This window comes from Pseudonaja textilis, chromosome 2 (assembly GCF_049901715.1).
Source record: "Pseudonaja textilis isolate UNSWEBS1 chromosome 2, rPseTex1.2, whole genome shotgun sequence".
NCBI classification, from domain to species: domain Eukaryota; kingdom Metazoa; phylum Chordata; class Lepidosauria; order Squamata; family Elapidae; genus Pseudonaja; species Pseudonaja textilis.
In genome coordinates, this window is record NC_141991.1 from 162,216,979 (window position 1) to 162,238,360 (window position 21,382).

General features: G+C 35.6%; 1 long non-coding RNA gene across 16 annotated transcripts in view; it reads right to left on the minus strand.

Moving 5' to 3' along the window:
- The window catches only part of LOC113449599 (uncharacterized), an 86,984-nt gene that overhangs the window by 61,446 nt on the left and 4,156 nt on the right, over positions 1 to 21,382 (minus strand). For 3 of the 16 annotated variants that reach the window (XR_015742077.1, XR_015742086.1, XR_015742081.1), the window contains exons 3-5: positions 19,157 to 19,221; positions 6,287 to 6,384; positions 1,152 to 1,313 (exon numbers count right to left, since the gene is read on the minus strand). The exons of 3 other annotated variants lie outside the window; for them this stretch is intronic. This is a non-coding gene — a long non-coding RNA (uncharacterized LOC113449599). 10 more of the 16 variants (XR_015742079.1, XR_015742084.1, XR_015742092.1 and 7 more) reach the window with 8 other exon arrangements.

A 21,382-nucleotide genomic window follows, 5' to 3' on the forward strand; every position in this document is an offset into this window, starting at 1 on the left:
ATTATTTTAAAAAAATGAAGTTGCAATAAGATGTATTTGTCATACTTGGGTTGTCCCACATTTGTTGTATTGAGGTGGAAAAAAATAAAATCAAAGGCATCTGGGAGCATATGAAATCAGAAATAGCTCCTTCTGTGTTCAACTGGATTATCATCTAGGTCAGCCACTTTAAGATGTGTGAATTTCCTCAATCTGGGGAATCTTAAAGATGTTGAGGTTGAGAAAAATTCATCTAGATGAATGATTACAGGACTATAGTCTAGGCCCCCACTTATGGAAGAATTTTAAAGAGATTCACCCATAAATTGGGGATGGGATTATCATTGTTGCTTGTGCCTAGGTCAGGGAACATACAAATGAAGTCAGTAACCCAAGCCCTTTGAACTATACCCACAAGCACAATGAAAGCTAGGGCAGCTGTTTTGGCAAGGGGATCAGGAGATTCCTGTACCTACCTAGCCATTAATGTAATCTGACGCACATAGTAAAGGGCAGGATTCCCATTGTTCTTTCATCAGAGAGGGTTGGCTTAAGAGTGATAGCAGTGGCTTTTTCATTCATCTTTTCAATACTGTACATCTAAATTGGGGAACAGTTTTTCATAGGCATATTATGTAAGAATATATGTGTGTATATTCTGTGAAGAAGATTAGAGATAGATAGATAGATAGATAGATAGATAGATAGATAGATAGATAGATAGATAGATAGATAGGATAGATAGATAGTAGTAACATATGTGTTCCCTTAGTTTTTTCATTAGTTAATAACAAAGTCAATGTAAAATAAAAGTAATTATATATTTGAGTTAAGTTTGCCTCTTTGTGAATATTCCCATAGTTTTCTTGAGTTGTCATTGCCACCTTGTCTCTGTGACTGCATTTTAATTCTCCAATCTTTCCCGACTCCAGTTCTGGGCTTCCCTGATATCTCTCTATCTACACTGGATATAAAAAGTCTGAGTAGTTTAATATAACTTTTAATATTACATATAAACTATACAATTCATCTGAAAAACAAACTGAACTGAAATCTTATAGAGGGAAAAATAGCAATAAACTAAACAAAGTCACTGCATAAGTGTGCACACCCTTTTATAACTAGGGATGTGGCTATGTTCAGAATTAATCAATCCGATTCACACATTTTACCAGGGGGGTGTAGAATTTCGACATCCATTGTAGGTCTGAGTAGGTGTGCTGAATTCAAGATGCTATCCTGTTTTCAGGCATGGAATTTGTTAAATAAGAGTCTCCCTGGTGATCTTTCACTGCACATAATTCCACTCTCTCCTTGGTACAGGACGATGATTTCTGGGGGGTGGAGAGATAGGAGCAGTGTTATTTGTCATGGTGTATAAAGGTTAGTGCTGCTTATCCAAGCAGATGTCTAAATGGAAGCTTCAGATCTTCCTGTAGGTCACCATGTTCCTCTTCCTTGTTTTTTTCCCGGTTTCTACATGGAGAGAACTGCCAGATTGCATATGGATTCTGTTCCAGGTCTGTGCAAAAGGAATCCTGGGTGTTTTGCAGTGATTTGATGCTGCAACCTCTACTCAGGCTGTAATTAGGGAGGGGTGGAACAAGGGCTGCTCTGGTGTTTCTCTCGGTGGTAGGAGAATGGCATGCAGTCTCCATGACCTGTGGAACCACATTCATGTACCATACAGTCCCAGGTGTATTACAACATCCTCCCAATAAGACGTTCCAGTTATTAGTTCTGCAAGCTCACAAGAGAACTTTTGTTGCCTCCCAGGAACATCATGAATAAGCACTTAGGTATTCAATTGTTTATTTTTGCTATTTAAATTTGAATTTAAAGTTTGAGAATAGCGCAAACCATAACTCTTTGCCTTCTTGCTTCGTCAGCTTCAGACCATGGGAAACTGTACTTTGGTTTTATATTCAGAGATATAGCAGTCTGAAATGGGTTGTGAGAATAATCTTGGAAGACAGAAGAGCTTCAGCAGGGCTATTTCAGTCCACAGAAGGAACAGAGGTGGAAAGCATCTCAGAAGGGACACGCCCTAATTATTGAAAAGTGAAGACAAGGGAGGGGAAAAGTACTTTCAGCTTTGCAAAATTCTGCCACTGTAACCTTAGAATAAAGATAGTGTTAGTACTCAGGGTTTTGGTTTCTGCCTGGACTACCTTGATACGACTTATCAATGGATTTTGTAAAGGGCAGAAGGAATAACCTTGGAGAACAGGAAGAAGAGCCAAAACCAAGGTAATAGATTTAAAAAATCTGAATCTGGGGCAGAAATGTAATTTGGGAAAACAGACATGACTCTCCCTAGTTGTCAAGAAGACAAAGGATGGGAAAGGGGAACTGTATTTATGCTTGCAAGATTCTGCTACTCTAATCCTATAATAAAAGAATAATAGTTTACATGTCTTTGGTTTTCAGATTTGGTCTACTTTCAAGGGCTGTCAGGTCTTGAGCAGTTGCTCAAGGATTCCACCATCAGAAAACTGTTAGTTATTACTCATGATATGGTTTCTGTTTCATAACCTTAAGACAGGATTACTGAAACCCAAGAGAGAACATACTTGACCTCAAAGCTGAGCTTTCTACATTATCATTGAGACTATCTACCTAAGACTGCTCTACTTCTCTGTTGTTCTCCTTTTCCTTTCATTTAGTTATTTATGCCGTATATTATTAGGTTTGCAGATCTCTAATTTATTGTTCATAGAAACTCATAGATGCAACCATGGAAGTTGGCTTGAGTATCTTCAGAATTTGTTCCAAATTAAGTTAGTACATAGTGTATTTTGTTCACAATAAAGAAAACAATTTTCATCTCCAGCTTCTACCAAGCATTTGCTTTTCACCATCATTTTTGAAAAAGTTGGTTTTCTCTGTGAATGTATTGGAACCTACTGACATTCCATAAAGCTATTCTAGCCCAAAATACTATCCAGCATGTTATCTAAAGAAAATACATCACTATAATAAACTTGCCTTGAGTCCAATAATATCAATACTATAACTGTGGTTTTCCATATGGTATACATAAAACGTCATTTCAGAAAAAAAATAGTGGGGTTATTTCAAGGATGAAAGTATACTACTAGGATTAGGAATTAGAGGCATAGAAAGAGAGAAAGTACAGAGAGAAAGAATTGTATTTCTTTTCCAATTGTATTAAATTGGGTTCAAACAACATCTGAATATATCTGTAGAAGTCACAATTATTCAATGCTTGAATTTTGGTTGGGTGAATTTTTATCAGTTTTTTATACTAATGTAATTTCAATAGTTTAATTCAGATAAACCTATAAATTTTTGTTTGGTGGTCATTAAATTGTTGGTTGACAGTCAGTTTCATGTGATGGTTATGGTGCTGGGCCAGAAACTGGGAAACGATGAATTCCGGGCATAAAAAAGGGCTGAGTGAATTGGGGCCACTCCTTTACTCTCAGCCCAACCCCCCTCATGGGTGAGTTGTTGTGAGACAGGAAGCAGAGGCATTATGTATTCCTCTTTGAGATGAACAAATAAAGTAAGATCAACCTAAAAAGAAAAAGAAATAGTTCTGCATTCAACAAAATTAATGTATGTTGTTGGACTTCGATGTACTTGTTCCAGCGTATTTCCCAATTTGAACTCTCTGTATTTGAATATGTATTCTACTGCTTTTTAAAAAGGAACTTATTTTGAAGGAAATCTGTTGAATTAAATCTAGGGATTTTTCCTCCTATGTTAAACAATAGGTCTTCAGCATTCCTCAGGTTTAAAGTTTAATAAGAATCAATTCTGTGGATCACACACATTGGCCCCATGGACCACTAAAGTTATAATAGAAGCCTGTAGTTTGTTAATCAGAGCCACCTTTCTTGCTATGTTTATACACAACCATGTATTTATGATCAATCATTCTTATAATTGCATTAGCCGAAAAAGTCCCCCTGGCATCCCCAAGAAATACTGGTGCTACTGTGTTATCATTATTCCAGGAAGTACTGAAAACAGTGTCCATGCTGCGCCTGCACCATTTTTGTTTTGAAACAAATAAGCTCAACTCCCTGGACACTTCATGCACTTTCATTTGCAGAATCTGAATAAAAGATCAGGTGAATGACAGCTGGGAAAGATTTGGAAAGAGAAGCATGGAGAAATGTGCAACATTGGGACCCTTCCTTCTCCCACAATTCTCACTTGCCTGCATGTATACATGGAGGTAAAAGAGGCTAAGAGTCAGTTTGGTGTAGTGGCATCAGGCTAGAAACTGGGAGATTGAATTCTAGCCCTGCTTTAGATACAAAGCCAGCTGGGTCACCTTTGGCCAGTCACCCTCTCTCAGCCTTAAGAAAGAGGCAAGGGCAAACCACTTCTGAAAAACCTTCTCAAGAAAAATGAAGGGGAAAGTAGAGGTAGAGAGACAAAGGGGTAAAAAGGGGAGGGAGAAGAAGAGAGGGAAGAAGGAAAGAAAAAGAAGTCACAAAGGTCCGGAGCAAGATATAAAGAAACAGGACCTATTTAGAGATAATGGGTAAAAATTTAACTGAAAGGGGGATTCTGTAAAGGTACATGAGATTGTGTTGTTATATTTGAAATAGAAATAACTTTAGAAAATTGGAAACAACATATGATTAGAATGAGGGATAGAATGGTTAGTGTAACTTAGTGAAATGTTTGTGAATAAAGTAAATGAAATAAAATAAATGAGAAAATTGAATTAGGAAGGAATGGGAACACTTTAATTAGTCAATGTTTTTTAAAATATAAGTGAAGAGGGGGGGAATTGATTATGGAAAGCTAATAATTGTTCCCATAGAAATATGATATTTAATTGAAAAGTAACGTGAAAAATCTTAAGACTTTAATGAATTTTAATATTAATGACAGAATTGAATTGGAATGGAATGTTGTTTTAATGATATACATTTATAATTTTTTCTTTTTTATAAGAATATTGTGTGTAGTTTAAGAATGTACCAAACAGAATCTGAATGGAAGCTATGTATTATATTGAGTGTTATAACTTTAGGGGAAAGATATAAAGGTGTCATACTCCAATCAGTAACTACAGGAGAAATTTTGTTTAATGAGAAAAGATAATAGACAATTGAAACAGGACAGACAAAAATATATAAATATAATGATTTGAATTGAGATGAAATAAATATAATAAAATTGAGGAAATTAAAAGAGAGGAGAAGCTATGTGTAAATGTGTAAAATTGTAATAAGATATGGAATAGAATATAAAAATGATCATGAACCTGAAATTGTGTCTGTACGAAGAAATGTAACCTGGGATTATGCTGCTTTCAAAAAAGATGTTTTAATTGTGTTTCTTTTGTTTTTGTGAAAACTCAAATAAAATTTACCAAAGAAAGAAAGAAAGAAAGAAAGAAAAATGAAGGGAATAGTCCAAGCAATCTCCATGAACTGAACATGGCTGAATGGAAGGGAAAAAAGAAAAGAGAGACTAAAGAAAGCTGCTTGAAATTTTGTAAATCTGTTGGGTAATCCCACCTTAAGTGATTGTTTTATTGCTGCATTTATATCTGGGTTTTTGTTCAAGGCAATTCTCTCGATTTGATTCTCATCATTAGCCATGTGACATGGGTTAAGCCATGTGAGCTCCTTGGTTGAGAATGTCCTCTTGGTTTGAGCTCAACAACTTAATCACTATTTGCACAGGCTCTCTAATTCTTTTTTCCTCTCACATTGTTGCATACACAGCTAGACTCTGCACACCTAATGAACACTTGCATTATGCCCCAACTAAATGCAAATCCCCAGTTGGATGATTCAGCATAGAAAAGTTATTTCACTGATGTCTAAAAAAGTGGATATCCAAAAGTATTCAAACATATTCAAAGGAACTGCTTAAATCATTTCTGACTATGTCAAAGTAGATAATAAATTCAAACATATTACTTGAGTAAGTTTCCTAAATATCTTTATATCACGCACAAAAACCCCCAGCCCCCCCCCAGAGGAATTAAAATACAGCGAACACTGAATAACGCCCATCTCTAAACCTGTCAAAATTACTCTTGGAATCCAGTGACAGTTCCAATTTAATTCAATTTATTGAAAAATGAGACAGGGCATCAAACTCACGTATTAGTAAAATGAGATTAAGAATAGTTATTTCTGGCTTTTATATAACATATCTGCACATATGTTTCAAATTCTGCTTCTCTTCCTGCCATATCTTTCATATTTTCAGCATTTCTAACAGTTCAACCAAGACATTGTAAAGGAAATCAAATGAAGAGAAAATACACAATTAGACACATTTGTAATTTAAGGACTAAACAAAATACCTCAATCCAAAATGACTGTAACATTTTGAAAATCCAAAGTGAGTCAAGCTTCATGTCAGAATCCTTCAAAAAATATAACTGCAAAAGATTTATGTTATCTGAAAAAAAACCAGAAATTTTAAATCTGGAGTGTTTTAAACTTTTTAGCTTTTAAAATTACTAATTGTTTATATCCCCATTCTTCTTATGCTGGTCTATGACTGTAATAATGGGTTTTGATCTGATTGTGTTAACTGTCTTCTCAACATCCTCCCCCAAAATACCTGCTAAACTCTGTAATTTTGAGTTGTCAGTTAGTCAATATTTAATATTAAAATACTGATTATAAATCTACCTAATGTAGGTGATTATCAGCCTCCTCCCCTGTGAATTTGATTGACTCTTACCTATTGCTAATTTCCCTTGACTATTAGTAGATCAGATTCTTGCGTATAGGTAGCATGTAATAAACTTTTAGTGTATTGAAGCAAACTCCTGCTCCTGGCTACTTGTGCCTGATACCATAAGTGCACAATAGTTGAAAGAACAAATGATAGTCTATTAAAGAAAAAGACTGTTAATCAAGTGGCAAGGTTTATACGAGGAACACAAAATACCTTGGTTGGGATGGAAGGAGCTACAATATTGAGTGCACTGAAATTTAGTGATAAGACTCTATTTGAAAAAAAAAATGAAGGTACATTTATCTAGATGATGGGTTTATAATGTAAAATGACAGGTTTATAATTAAAAAAAACATGGTATAAACCTCACCCTGGTTGCAAAGGACAATGACATTAGCCTAATTAAAAGTAGGGTATAAATGTCTGGTAGGAAAAAAAAAACCTTAAAAATATACATCTAATAAAATGGGAGACAATACCCCAATATACTTTTCCTACCAATCAATTGAAAAACTTTCAACCCTCCCATAATTTCTAAATTTAATTTCTCAAAGAAGAAGAGGCATGGAGTTAGGTAACATACTGTATTAATTATGGCAGATTCATATTAAAAGAAATAAATCAAATTTGTTAGTTGTTGACAAGAAAGCTGGAACAATGCACTTTGAAATATTCTTTTCAATATCTATGTTTACATTTCTATATTTTTATATTTAGGAGTAAAATTAATCAGAGATGCTGACACTTTGTTTATGACCAATTATTTTTGATACTGGAGCATCAAGAAAATATGGGGCAGGTCATCTATTAGAGGATATATATGTGCAACCACAGCTAAATGGAGTCAATATTCATATAATGTGTTTATTAGAAACAACACCATTATTAACTTAGCTGTTCAAACTGTTGTATAAATATGTCATCTCCAATACAGAAATGACAAATTGATCTGCCTTAGGCATTGTACTCATTTCTTTTCATATTCTTAAATTTTAATTTTGTTTTTATATTTTTTCATGTTTTCTATTTCAAAGTGTCATTACATATACTCAAGGCAACTTCACATCACTTCATTCATACCACAAGACAGAGGTATTAGTGCTCTTGATAGAGACCCAATTTTTGTAGAGTTGAAAAACCATTAGGAAGAAAAGTTCACCCACAGAAAATAGCCATCCCAGTAATGTATGTCAAGATATCTTTTTTCAATGCAGAGAAGCTTGTTTTACCTTGTACAACCAGGAGTAAGAATCAAAACAACCCCAAGTATTATTGAATTGCTACTTCCAGAATCCATGCAAAGTATGGTCAATGGTAAGGAATGTTGAGAGTTGCAGTAGCAATATTCCAGTAGAAGTGGTTCATAAAGGGATGAACTGCTGAGTTCTTAGAGCTCTCTGATTTGGTTGTCTTCAGTGGTGGGATTCAAATAATTTAACAACCGGTTCTCTGCTCTAATGATTTCTTCCAATAACCAGTTCACCAAACTGCTCAGAAAGTTAACAACCAGTTCTCCCAAAGTGGTGCGAACTGGCTGAATGCTACCACTGGTTGTCTTCTTATAGATGTTTAATATGATGATACTTCCTAGCCTGGTAATGAAACATCTGCAAATACTAAGAACCCAACCATATCTGGAGGGCCTCTGTCAGCCTACAGCAAAGTGCAACCAATCACTTCAGATCACTATCACTGAATCTCAAAACTATGTACCAGTATTTCTGAATGTCATGTCAATTATATATACTGAGAGTTGTAATCTATTGTGATGGCACAAAAATAACAAAGGCACAAAAGTAGGTGAAGTCCCTTTAACACCTCCAACTTGGCCCCCAATCTCCAGTTATCATTGGCTGGAGGAAAAATTCTCCCAAGAACAGTTTTTAAAGGGAAGAAATTCAGTCCGAACCCAAAGTACATATAAATTATAAATAAAAACCAACACAAACCATGCTGCAGCAATTAATGAGACAGGGCAGGATAAGGAATTGCAGACTTCAAAAGATAATGAAACACACACACACACCCAGATAAGACTTGACAAACAAAGATAATGCATGCTTTGCTTCCAGCAAGGTGCTGTGTGCAAACACCCTTTTTAAATCCTGTTTTCACAGCTGCAGCTAATGAAGGAAATCAGGGCCCTTTTCTCCCCATAACCCATGTAATTCACATTGCTCTCTTCTCCATTTCTCCCTGTGTGCCCTAGGATGAAGAGGGGGTGGACCTGGGTCTTCCTCTGAATGCTCAGCCAGACTGTGCCCTTCCCCAGTTTCCTCCACAGCCACCGGAGCCACACTCCCACTCCCTGTCAGCTGCTTGACCTCCCCCTCAGAATCAGATTCCAACAGGGGCATGACATCTATGTTTAAAAGACCCAGCTTGGGAAAAGCTAGTACAGGCTATATGTTTTGTACTATTAGTTCAGTCATGTCTTTTTCTGATTTTTGATACTGCATCACCATGGGAGTGTCAGCTGAATATCTCCCAACATATTAGGATAAAAATAGAGATGTGGTTATGCAATGCAAGTACACAAGGCAGCATGGAAAAGACCTTTTAAACTCCTCAATCTAACATATATTTTATTTCTTAAACTCTAGAGAGGCAATAAATGCAGGGCTTAAACAATGTTTGGCACCATATGGGCAATCTTTCCAGATTCAGAAACCGAAGTTGAGATATATGTCTAAATGATGAATGGAATTGTCTCATAATTTGCTAATGGATGGACTGTATATAATGCAGGCACAGACAAGACCATAAATTTTCCTACCACTTGTATAGCAGCTTCAAAAAGCGATTGTTCTTATCTACTCATGTCTACTTCTTATCATATCTACTCATAAAAATGAGACCTGAACCATACAATTTTTCAAACTGAGAGATGAATCAGAGAAAGACTTTTTATAATGAGTTTTGGATAACTGAAAACATTTATTTTTACTGAAGTTATCACTCCTAGCCAATTATTAAAATACAATTGGAAAAAATAATACATACTTTGTCATTTAATTATAAAATAATCTGAACTATTTTATTTGTTTCTTGTGAACTGGATTAAAAGCTCATTGGTCATTAGGAGGATTTTAAACTCTTGACTTTACACATTTTTCTGAAGCTTGTCAATATCTACATGATGCAATAACTCTACATTAATAATCCTACTCTGGGATAGTCCAAATTCAAAGGCAAATGTTTAATTAAAAGATTATTTTACTTTCCAAACAATTGAGCAAATCTCTGTTCACTTTATGAGGAACCAAGTCTCACTTCACTGTTTTGTTTGAAATTCTCTTTTCACAGATTATAGATTGACTATGTGCCAACTTGATTGCCGTAAGTTTGGAGTAGTAGTTAAGGCATCTGGTTGGAAACTGGGAGATTGTGAGTTCCAATCCCATTTTACAGCTGGATGACTTTGAGCCAATCATACCTCTCTCAGCCCTAGGAAGGAGGCAAGGGCAAACCACTCCAAAAATCTTGCCAAGAAAATTGCATGGACTTGTCCAGGCAATCACCAGGAGTCAACCCTGACTCAAATGCACGCACAAATATGCCATCAAGTTATTTTATTGATTCTTAGCAACCACACTGGTAGATTTTTTCCATGACAATCTATTCCTAACCAGCTTTTACAGGTCTTCCAATGGCACACCCAGTAACAGTTTGAAAATAATATTCCTTGCATCCACGATCTAACTGGATGATGATTGAAAAGATCTATTTAGTTTTTTAGATACATACAGTATCTGCAAAATTATATTCAACTAAATGATGTGCAAAACTTTGTTGCACTTGCCTTATTTGGACACCATTATCATATTCCAAAAGCACTGAGAGCCTTATAACAGGGAACTCAAAACTGTTCACAACATATGGAAAAGCATCATAATTGTGAATGAGCTGGCACTTATTTTATTTATTTACTTATCAAATCTGTATGGCCTCCCAACTCACAAAAATTGATTCTGGGCTGTATACAACTTTAATTTTTAAAAAATCAATAAATATATAAAACATACTGAAAACTATTTAAAAGTTTGTTCATTGTAGTTCTTCCCCTAATTACAGTTAATTATAGCTCTCCTCCACATGGGTATGTAGTGAAATTAAAACTTGGGGTATTTAGAACTTATTTAATGCTGGCCACTGATAGCAAATAAGGTCACATGAGAATTGCAATGATTTGGCAGTTTTCTCGGCCTGGTTAGTCCTTGAAAGAAAGACCAACAGAAAATTCTGAGAGATGTAGAACTATAATGAAAGAAAGTAATGGCAAACTGATTATATTTTCTTTGCCAAAGATTCCAAACATGAGCATTTCTTTATAGCTATCAGGAACTGAGCTCTAATTTAGGCTGTCTTTATCTTTCTTTTTTTTAATTCTTAATTGAAAAATGGAGCCTGTAAACATTTAATACATAACAATACCCATGTGCCTTCACCTACTGGTCATGTGCTATAAATTCTGGGAGTTGTAAATCATTTGAGTAAACTGTAATTGCAAAATTTTATTTGATATGGAATTTTTGCTTAAAAAAATTCCTGGGTGAACTGCATATCAGTTGAAGATGTTCTGCTTCTTTCCTACCAATAAAATAGACCTGAAGAACAGTGGAACCCCTCCTGACCTAAGGCTAGAGCAAAAGTTTGAAGGGAGGCCTCAAACTTGCTCTTTGCTCAATGGATGACCACCAACAAGAAACAGACAAGGAGAAAAATCAATGTCTCTTAGACATGACTTTCAAAATGTCAGACCATTTGGAGACTTTTGCTCACCCTGGGGAGCGAAAGCCACAACATAATGCTCTTCTGAATACAGAGAGTCTCACAATCAGCCCCTGGCATGTCCATGAGTAGAGAAAAATGTGCCTAGAAAATCTGAATCCCCGAGTAAACAGTACTAGAATGGTTGAATTAATGAATGTACTCCTTAGTGTAAGGCAGCTTCTGTATTCTTGTGCTTAAATCAAAACTGAGCAAACTTGTGATTGTCATGATACCAGGGGGAGATTTTTGCAGGTAGTGCAGTAGCAACAGGTATGTAATTAGAACACCATATGTCAGATAATGGGCATGACTACATTTTCTGAGAATGAGGATGATGTTACTGATGATTGAAGGTATTTGTTGTGAAAGATGGTTCCCACAGAGGGGGAGTTGGGGTGACGGACTATAATGAAATGGCAGTTTCTTAGGAAGGAGGAAACACACTCTGGGAAGGGGAATGAGACAATGGGCAGCACAGCACATCACAGAGCTGGATAAGAGACAGAGGAAGAATGCAAAGATAGCCATTCCCTAGAATCTCCCAGGGTATATCCCATTAGGCTGGGAGAGATAAGGGTTTAGCCTAGCAAGATTCTGTCCGTTGGATGTAAGGAAATAAAGAACTGAACTCTGACTGAGTTGCTCCGTATTGTTCTTGGGCTTAGACTGAGAGTAATTGAGTTTGCAATCTTTCCAATTGCTTATCTATATTATTCCTGTTTTTAATTATTTGGCAATTAATTATCTGGTGCTGAAACAATGGTGGCATAATTTAATATGATGTTTGTGGGGAGGGGGGCAAGGAACATATTTATGTGACTGACAATAATGAATACAAGTTCTTTGTACTCTAAAATTCCACCTCCAGAGCTGGAAAAATATGACCAGGAACATTGGAAGATCATCTGGAATCCTTAGTTACATCCCTACTTTTATTTTCATAGGGGAACTTAGGATAATATCTGACATTAATTTTGCAGTTGATAGGTATACACTGTTTCCTTTAATCCTACCTTAGAATTAGGCTGCTTTAGAATGCTTTTTGTGTTTCTTAAAGAGCAGCATCAGAACTTTCCACATTTAATATATCTGTGCTTAGGGTGCAATTAATCTCTGAAATAATAAATATAAAGTTATTTCACTTCTGGTTAAGCATAATTCTTGTTACCAATTGTGAAGCGTATTGGAAACATGGCTGTTCCTTGTACAATGTACTTGACTGAAATGAAAAGTGAATTCCTGATTTGGACATTTATTTATTAGATCTTTTTGTGCTACCCATCTCATCTAGATGTGGCATGATGGTGTTATGCAGAAATTATTGAAATATTGCTAGATTATTTGAGATGGCTCTCAACCAAATGCATTTTTATATGCCTCAAAAGCTGGTGGAGATGGAATTTCAAAGTTGTGAGTTCAATTGCTGGTAGAGATTGCAGACTGATGGCACCAATTTTTTGTAGCTTTTGAATCTTCTGGAATATGCTGGTAGCTTAAAAGCAACAGCACTGGTAAAAGAAAATTCCTCTAGTACAGCATTAAGCATTCCAATGGTTGTTATCATGCCTCTGGAAAATTCACACACACACACGCACACACACACGCATTCAGGATAAAGATAATGATCTCCTATTGCTCACTAGATCATCAAACAAGTGGAGACAGAATGCTTCAGACAATGGAAGTACTTAATCAAGAAAAGCATTTCTCACAGTTTGTCAAATAAAGTTATATGCTAAATGCATCACCTCTGAGTTGTTAATTTAAGAGATACATTCTGAAGGGAAGGAATCCAATCTAAGCCTACTGACAATTAATTTCAGCTACATCACACTGTGGGTTTTTTTCTCACAAAATATTCCTCCAGAAAGGCTTTGAGCTTCACACCCCAATCCTATCTATATTGATTCAGAAGACATTTTCTTCTGATTGCAGCGTTCAACATATTGTGGAGAGAGGGGGACTGAATTGGGATTATGAGATTTATTGGAATTTTTCCCCTTAAAATATTTTATATGAATTGTGTAAAGGCAGAAATTTTTAAGGAGGGAGAGAAAGGATAGTAATTTGCTTGAAATACCTCTGTCAATCAAGATTTCAATATTTCAATATTTCAATCAACCAACATTTCAAGGCCAAGAAAGATTTGCTTGACGTTCCAAAATATGAAATATGACATAATTTTACTCCAAAGTGCTTCTTCACTCATTTTTAACTGATGAACTGTATTTTTGAGGTCGGATATCCTAAGCAAAGTTAAACATTTGATTTAAATTGAATTGACATTCTCTGGCTGGAGACAGAACATAATGGTTTGATTGTTTTTCTGCCAAGACTGAAGACTGTTTGAAAGAGCCCGTCTCCAACTTTAACATCTTTGTTCTTTGAACTCAAAATAATATTTGATAGACAGTCTTAGGATATAAATTCTGGATTTTGTAGTTAAACAGTGGCTTAATCTGCTAAGAAGGCCAAGATCAGAAATCAGTTCTCACAAATTTTGAAGACCTGCTGAAAGGCAAATTGTATGATTCATTTTGTATTTCAGTTACTATCTTTATTACCATCTATCATCTGTCTATCTCTATCCATCCATCATATCTCTCGATAGATAGATAGATAGATAGATAGATAGATAGATAGATAGATAGATAGATAGATAGATAGACAGATAGACAGATAGATAGATAGAGATAGAGAGACAGAGATAGAGATAGAGATCATCTCTAGTTCAAGGGCACAACTCCCAAAAATGTTCTGGGCAGTTTATACTACTTTAAAGAATGCAGAGTTTAAAGAAGCATGACTATCTGCATAACTAACATTTTTTTAAAAAAAATGTCAGGGACTCCATAGACACCCTTACTCCAGACCAAGGAGGAACAGGGCTGTGTGTATCTCTGCTGGTATGCTGTTCAAGTGGGAGAGGCCCCAATATTTTAAAATGGAATTAAAGGTATAAAACGCACACAATATCTGCCTTATCCAATTCATCTTGTGCTCACCAGTGAGATGAAACATGCTTATCTTGATCCATTAATGTGATCTGGTTTCATGACTGATTTGATTTCAGCCTTAAGTTATCAACATGAAAATTAGTTATATACAAAGCTCTATTTAAAAAGTGGAGATGAGGGGTAGATTTTAAAAAAGGAATTAGCAATATTTAGTTTAACTTAAGTTACAACTGAGTTTGGTTTTGGTTTTAATACAAACTACATTCAGTCACCTAGAATCACTTTGTGATTAAATTGATGTACAAATAAATAAATCAACAGATAAATAAGCCAACTTATTCTAGATTTGACTTTTTGGAAATCTTGGAATGTGATCTCCATGGGAGGAATATTTCCACTCAATCGAGAAATTTACTACAAGTAGTCCTTGTTTAGCAACCACACTTAGGACTGTCAACTCAGTAAAGAAAATCAGTTGCTAAGTGAAACCTTGACTGTGCTTACAATTTTACATATTTTGCCTCCCTTTTCAGTCTGCATCCATTCACCCTTTCATATCCAGAGACATTGGCACTGATATCCTCCATATATGTACAGGGAATTTGTATTCTACTGATAACCTCACTTACATATTTGTGTAAGTCAGTTCTTATGGTTTTATTGTTCTGGGAGAAGAGAAAATGAAAAGAAACTACACCCACAATTATCACCTTTAGATCTCGTGCCTACTTTGGTTAACAACTGGGTCCCAAATTGCTTCTGCATAAAGAAGGGAAAAACACTTGTCTGTTGAACTATATAATTTATTATCTTTCTAAATTCTCCACAACAGTTCAAAGGGTTTATTGGGAGGACAGAAGAGCTGGGGAGTGGCCAGGCTGATGAACATCTCTGCCTTTGGTTTTCTATGGCATTTCTGCTGTAACCTGGTTGACACTGAACAAGGAGGGCTCAGTGCAAGGAGAAGTAAACATTTGCTATAGGTTACTCCCTCCCTATGGGGACTCGGTGACCTTTATATTTTAGGTTTTATTGAGTCAGATGATTTTCTGGTTATTTCTAAATTCCTTTCGTACAAAAGGCATGAAGAACACAAGGGTGGACGCCCTCTCTTTGACCCAGCAAAACAACCTGTTAGGGAGGCAAAGCAAGCAATAGAAGCTGAGGTATTGATTTCTCAAATTAATTTGTTTCATTTGCATCAGCTGAACAAACTAGGATGGAGGTGTATTTCATTGCCCCTTTTATTCATTTATTTCTTCCCCCGTGTGGTGTAGTGGTTAAGGCCCCAGGCTAGAAACCAGGATACTGTGAGTCCTGTTTAAGAAGAAAGCCAATTGACTGAACTTGGGCCAGTTACATCTTCTCAGTGTTAAGAGTCAGTGGCAATTCACTTCTCAAATCTTACCAAGACAACTGCAGGGACTTGACCAGGCAGTTGTCAAGAGTCAACACTGACCTGGAGATACACGCAAACATTCATATGTTCATGTGCTCTCCTTCAATTCTCAGGGAATGTAAGAGATATTGGGAAATAATGGTTTCAAGATTCCCCCAGCATGTCAACAAGGAACCTTTTTTCCATGTTCTTCAATATTAGTAAAACACTGGTGACAATGGACCTTTCTGCAGCCTTTTGGAAATATTTAAATGACATGTTCCTCTTTATAGTCCTAGCTAGACAACAAAACCTAACCACTTGTGGTCCCTACTGGTTAGCACCTGATTGGAAAACCACCAAGAAGTATCTTGACTACAAGCTAGGTTAGGAAATTGAAAAGAACAACAAAAACAATGACTTTCATAGTGTTATCAGGAACACCACATGGACATTTTATGGGGAGAGGATTTTGATCTTCAGCAATGTGAGTGTCTACTTGCATCCTGACAAAGGATAATGCTCACAATATGATTCTAAGCTATTTGCAATATATATTATGTGGCACATTTGTTTGCCAGCAATAAAACTTTAGATTGGAGCATCAGATAAGAAGCCACATGAATGTTATGAAAGCTTTCAAAGAAATTGCAATGGTTTTTATGGTGGTTTCTCAACATCACTTTCATGACAAATTAATGATATAAGGAAGATTTAGACACCAATTATGACTCGATATTCAGGAATAAGGAATAATAAATATTGTCAGTTCTGTGGCATATTTCTAAGGTGATTTTGAACAGTGCTAGGTTCTGAAAGTTTCCAAAAAAGTTGACAGGAACCTGGAAGGTTATTTTTGTAAGATCCAACATTTTATCAAATGGCTTGCCTACCAAATTCCTGCATTTCAGAGCCGTCACAGTTTCTGCTGCATCTTCCATTCACATTAGAATTATGTAATAGCATGAGGCAGATAATTATGAATGCTGCTCTATTTCTGGAGGTATATCTTAAAAATATAGTGCTGAGGTAAGATGGAATGTTAACAATCTTTCAAATACTGACAGCTATGAAAATGGTGAAGATTATTATGGAGAGCTGGAAGAACATTTGGACAAACTTTAAAAAATTAACTCCACAACCCTGGATTTCTACTAAAATGTTGAAGAGGTAGTTTGCTAATCAAATTGGCATAAACAAGCAAATACACCCCACCCCATCCCACCAAAAGCCTGGTCTGGAAGACACATGGAAAGTGCTTTGAATGCTGTCCTACATTGTCTCTCTACTGTATGTTTGAAAATCTCATAAGATATTTTGTTGGTACAGGCACGTGCCCAGAATGACCTGGAAAAGCATTAAGGAAGTACTTAATTTTGTCAATGTGCTTGGTGCAGCATTCTTTTAAACGCTTTGCATTATTATAAGGTGGCATTCATCTATCAACTGGGGAGCTCATATACTCTGGGTTACAGAGACTTTTGCCATTTCTGAAATTTTAATCTATTTTAAAGATTCACCAATGCTGAAGGTTCTCTCTCTACCTTATGAAACAAGGAATTGTGCATTGCAAAAACATGTGGTTCTTTTCATCTGTCTGAACCAACCATCTGTCCATCACTTGCATCAGATGAAGCAAGCAATAAAAACAGCCTAAGCAATGTTGAATTGCTCCTTGGAAATGGGGACATGAACTTAACAGGGGTAACATGACTGTAGTGCTTTGAGTTTCTCTGGCAATAAAGAAATTACAATGTTGTGTTTGGATATGGAGAGCAAAGACGTCCAATTTATAGATCCATGCTATAAAATGATTCTACACTGAAATTTCTTACTCAGTGCAGATGGCAAAAAGATCCTAAGCATCTAAGAACAAATCAGAACACAGATGCTCAGGACTAGAAATCTACTTGCCCTTTTGTATCAGGATGTAAAACTTTTATTTGCCATGGCAAATAAAATACATAAATTGCAAACTATGGTTTTGATGACCAGTCTGGCTTTAAATGGTGAAGTCTGTCAGAGATGACTGATACAAGTCAATTGTGGTTGACTTATGATCACAGTTGAGCCCAAAATTTCTGTTGCTAAGTGAGATGGTTGTTAGGTAAGCTTTGCCCCATTTTACAACTCTTCTTGTCACAGTTGTGAATCACTGCAGTTGTTAAGTTAGTAACCCGATTGTTAAGTGAATCTGGCTTCCCCATTGACTTTGCTTAGTCAGGAGGTCCGAAAAGATGATCATATGGCCCTGGGACACCACAACTGTCATAAATATGAACCAGCTGCCAAGCAGCTGAACTTTGATCACATGACCATGGAGATGTTGCAGTGATCGTAAGTGTGAAGAACAGTCATAAGTCACTTTTCTCAGTGACATTGTAACTTTAAACAGTAACTTAATGAATGTCTTTAATTTGAGGATTGTCTGTATAATATTATTCAGTATCATGATATTGCTAACATTCAGTGGCTACACAATCTTTAGTTGTTGGCTCTCTGTTGATTATTCGAACCAATTCAGATATATTTACAATTCAAGAAATAATATTAATGTAGCTCAAAATCAATATTTTTCTCTTTTTATCTAGCCCACAGGTGTGTGTGTGTGTGTATGTATACCTTTAACAACTTTGAAATTCTGGAATGTTGGTCAACAGACAATAGGATGTCAAGGATGTTATGTCTAAACATGAGCCACTGATCTAACCAATTGAACTTCCAATGTTTTCCAATGTTTTTCTTTCAGTTCATAGCCCAGCTCATCCTCCCAAAGTTTTTAAGGGTTTTCAAGAGAACAGATTGTGTTAAGCATAAAATATTGTTGGAAGTCCTGATTGCCAACTACTTAACATTGGCATGTGTCATAAAAATATACTTAATTTTATATTTGACAACAGACTATTTGAAATGCATCTGTCAGCAATTGGTATATTTCTGTGCATTTTGACAACTGTACTTGAGGCTTGCTAAAATCAGTTGTGAAGGTGTGTCAAAAGAAGCACTTGAGTGTAGGAACAATTTTAACATTTTGCTATATATATTTAATTTCAGTGGCATCAGTTTATAATCAAAAAATAAACTTGGCATTATGATTTGGGGTTGAATAATCAGTACTGCAAGGTGAGAATTTAAAGTGTTGCCCTTGTTGCTGTTGTTGTCATCCTCAACAAGTTCCTGCTACTTTAGTGTTGTGTTGCCTACTCAGGAAGTTTTCTTTTCAACCTGAATCACACCTATTTGGTCACAGAATGACCACTGTAGCCAAATCCAGTTCCAGGAAGCACTGTCCCCATTATTACCTAACCTTATTTACCGGTTTGTTTGCTTAGAGTTTATATCCCACCTTTCCATCAAAAATAGTGTCAATCAAATTCACCCCGATTATGTTGCTATTTGATATCTCGTTTCTCATGTCATTTCTGGCTGGTTGAGGCCAACCACCTGGCTTATCCACACGACAGAAGGAAACAAACACAGGAATTAGAAGAAAAACAAGCACTGACACAGCTAGTAGAGGAGAAAACATAACTTCAGATAATAATATATGAAAGGGTTTTTTGCCCTGTCACAGCATGGTTTTGATCTTGAAAACCAAAACAAACGAACAAACTGGATAAAGTCTTGATTTTAGCATAACTAATTATTAATTACATCTCAATACATTTTTAATCGAAACTCAGGGTATGTATTTCCAGAGAAATGAATTCACACAATCCTGCAACCTGCTGCTGCAATCCTCTATAATTTCTACAATTAGCTTCCTTTGTCCTGAATGGAACTTCTATCTCAGTTAAGCAACCATGGACATTTTTCAAGAAACTGAAAGAAATGAAACACTGATTTTGGGATTGAATGATTAGGATTATATGGGGCAATAGGAATAATGTAAACAAATGTAAGTAAGAGTTTGATGTATTTTTTTTTTTAAATCTGTATTTGTACCAAAGAAAGTTGGGAATCATTTTTTTTACTATCTTCCTTTCTTCTTTTTTTTTTAAACTCATCTTTTCTTGCTCATGGTAATGATTGTTTTGTTTTTTTCTAGATTGATGAGCAATTATTTAAACAGCTGGTTACTTCTTGGGAATAAGGCTTTGCCATCTGCTGGAATAAAAATCATATATTTTGCATACTTTTCGGGATGAAACATTCGTTTTGAGTGAGAGAAAAGTTTAGCAGAGAGTAATCTTCTCTCTCTCTCCAGGGTTTCTAGAAGGATTTTTTCCTGAGCCTTCTGAAAAGATTAGCTATTACCTTTCCAAGAACTAAACAGGAAAATTGAGGATTTTGGTAGGTTTTATAGCTATAACATTGGAAATATTTCTTTTTTCACCCAGAAAGAGCCTTATCCAGTGTTAATTCCAACTAATTATCTCTTTGGTCTACATTAAGTCTGAAATCTATATTAAATCATTTAAAAACTAATACAGTTAAATGCATACATTTAATTTAAAGATATATTGCATTGTGTGGGTCATAATCCTAAAATCTTTAGTGCTGTTCATCTTCCATTCATTTTTCCTTCCACCATCATTTTTCTCTTGTTTGTTTTTCTTTTTTTCCTTCAAAATATATTATCTGGCAACTGTATTTTTATGATTATGCAAACATTGTTTGTTTGGAGTTAGGCTGTATGAGTAAAGTGACTATGTATTTATATTATGTGTTTCTGGCTCCCAAGAATCATAAAACTATCCCAAAGAAAATTCCAGCACGATTCAACAAAATCAGGGTGTCCATCTGCTTCAGAATAAGGAAAGAAACAGAAAGAGAATTTAAAAAATGGTAGCCTGACTTTGTCATTAAACCCAAAGGGACAAAAAATAGAATAGAATAGAATAGAATAGAATAGAATAGAATAGAATAGAATAGAATAGAATAGAATAGAATAGAATAGAATAGGACAGGACAGAACAGAACAGAATAGAACAGAATTCTTTATTGGCCAAGTGTGATTGGAGACACAGGGAATTTGTCTTGGTGCAAATGCTTCAGTGTACATAAAAGAAAGGATACATTTGTCAAGAATCGTAAGGTACAACACTTAATAATAGTCATAGGGTACAATAAGCAATCTAATCATACTAATTAAAATAATCTAATGAAGCCACTTTCTAAAAGCTTACTCGAACAAAATCATATTGAAAATCTTTAAGAAAGCCAGAGAAGATGCCATGCATGCGTCTGGAGGCAGTCTATTCCACCACATTGAAGCTGTCACTGCTAAGAATTACTACTGTACAAGTATTCAAGATATCATATAAATTCAGTGCCCTCAGAATTGTGAACTTTAAAGAAAGACAGGAAAGGCATGGTGCTTGCTACCCGGAGGGTAGAAAAAGCAAGTTGAAAGATCCGAAGTCTCGCTATGGCAAAATAATGGGATGAAAGAAACATGTATGAATAATTCTATGTGCAACAAAGCATTTTGCAAACAATTTCTTTAAAAATGCTGATTGTTCTCAGCTTCTCTAAACTCCTAATTCAGGGACATACCGTTAGTCCTAGACTTACAACCACAACTGAGCCCAAAATTTCTGTTCTTAAATGAGACATTTGTTCAGTGAGTTTTGCCTCGTTTTACAACCTTTCTTGCCACAGT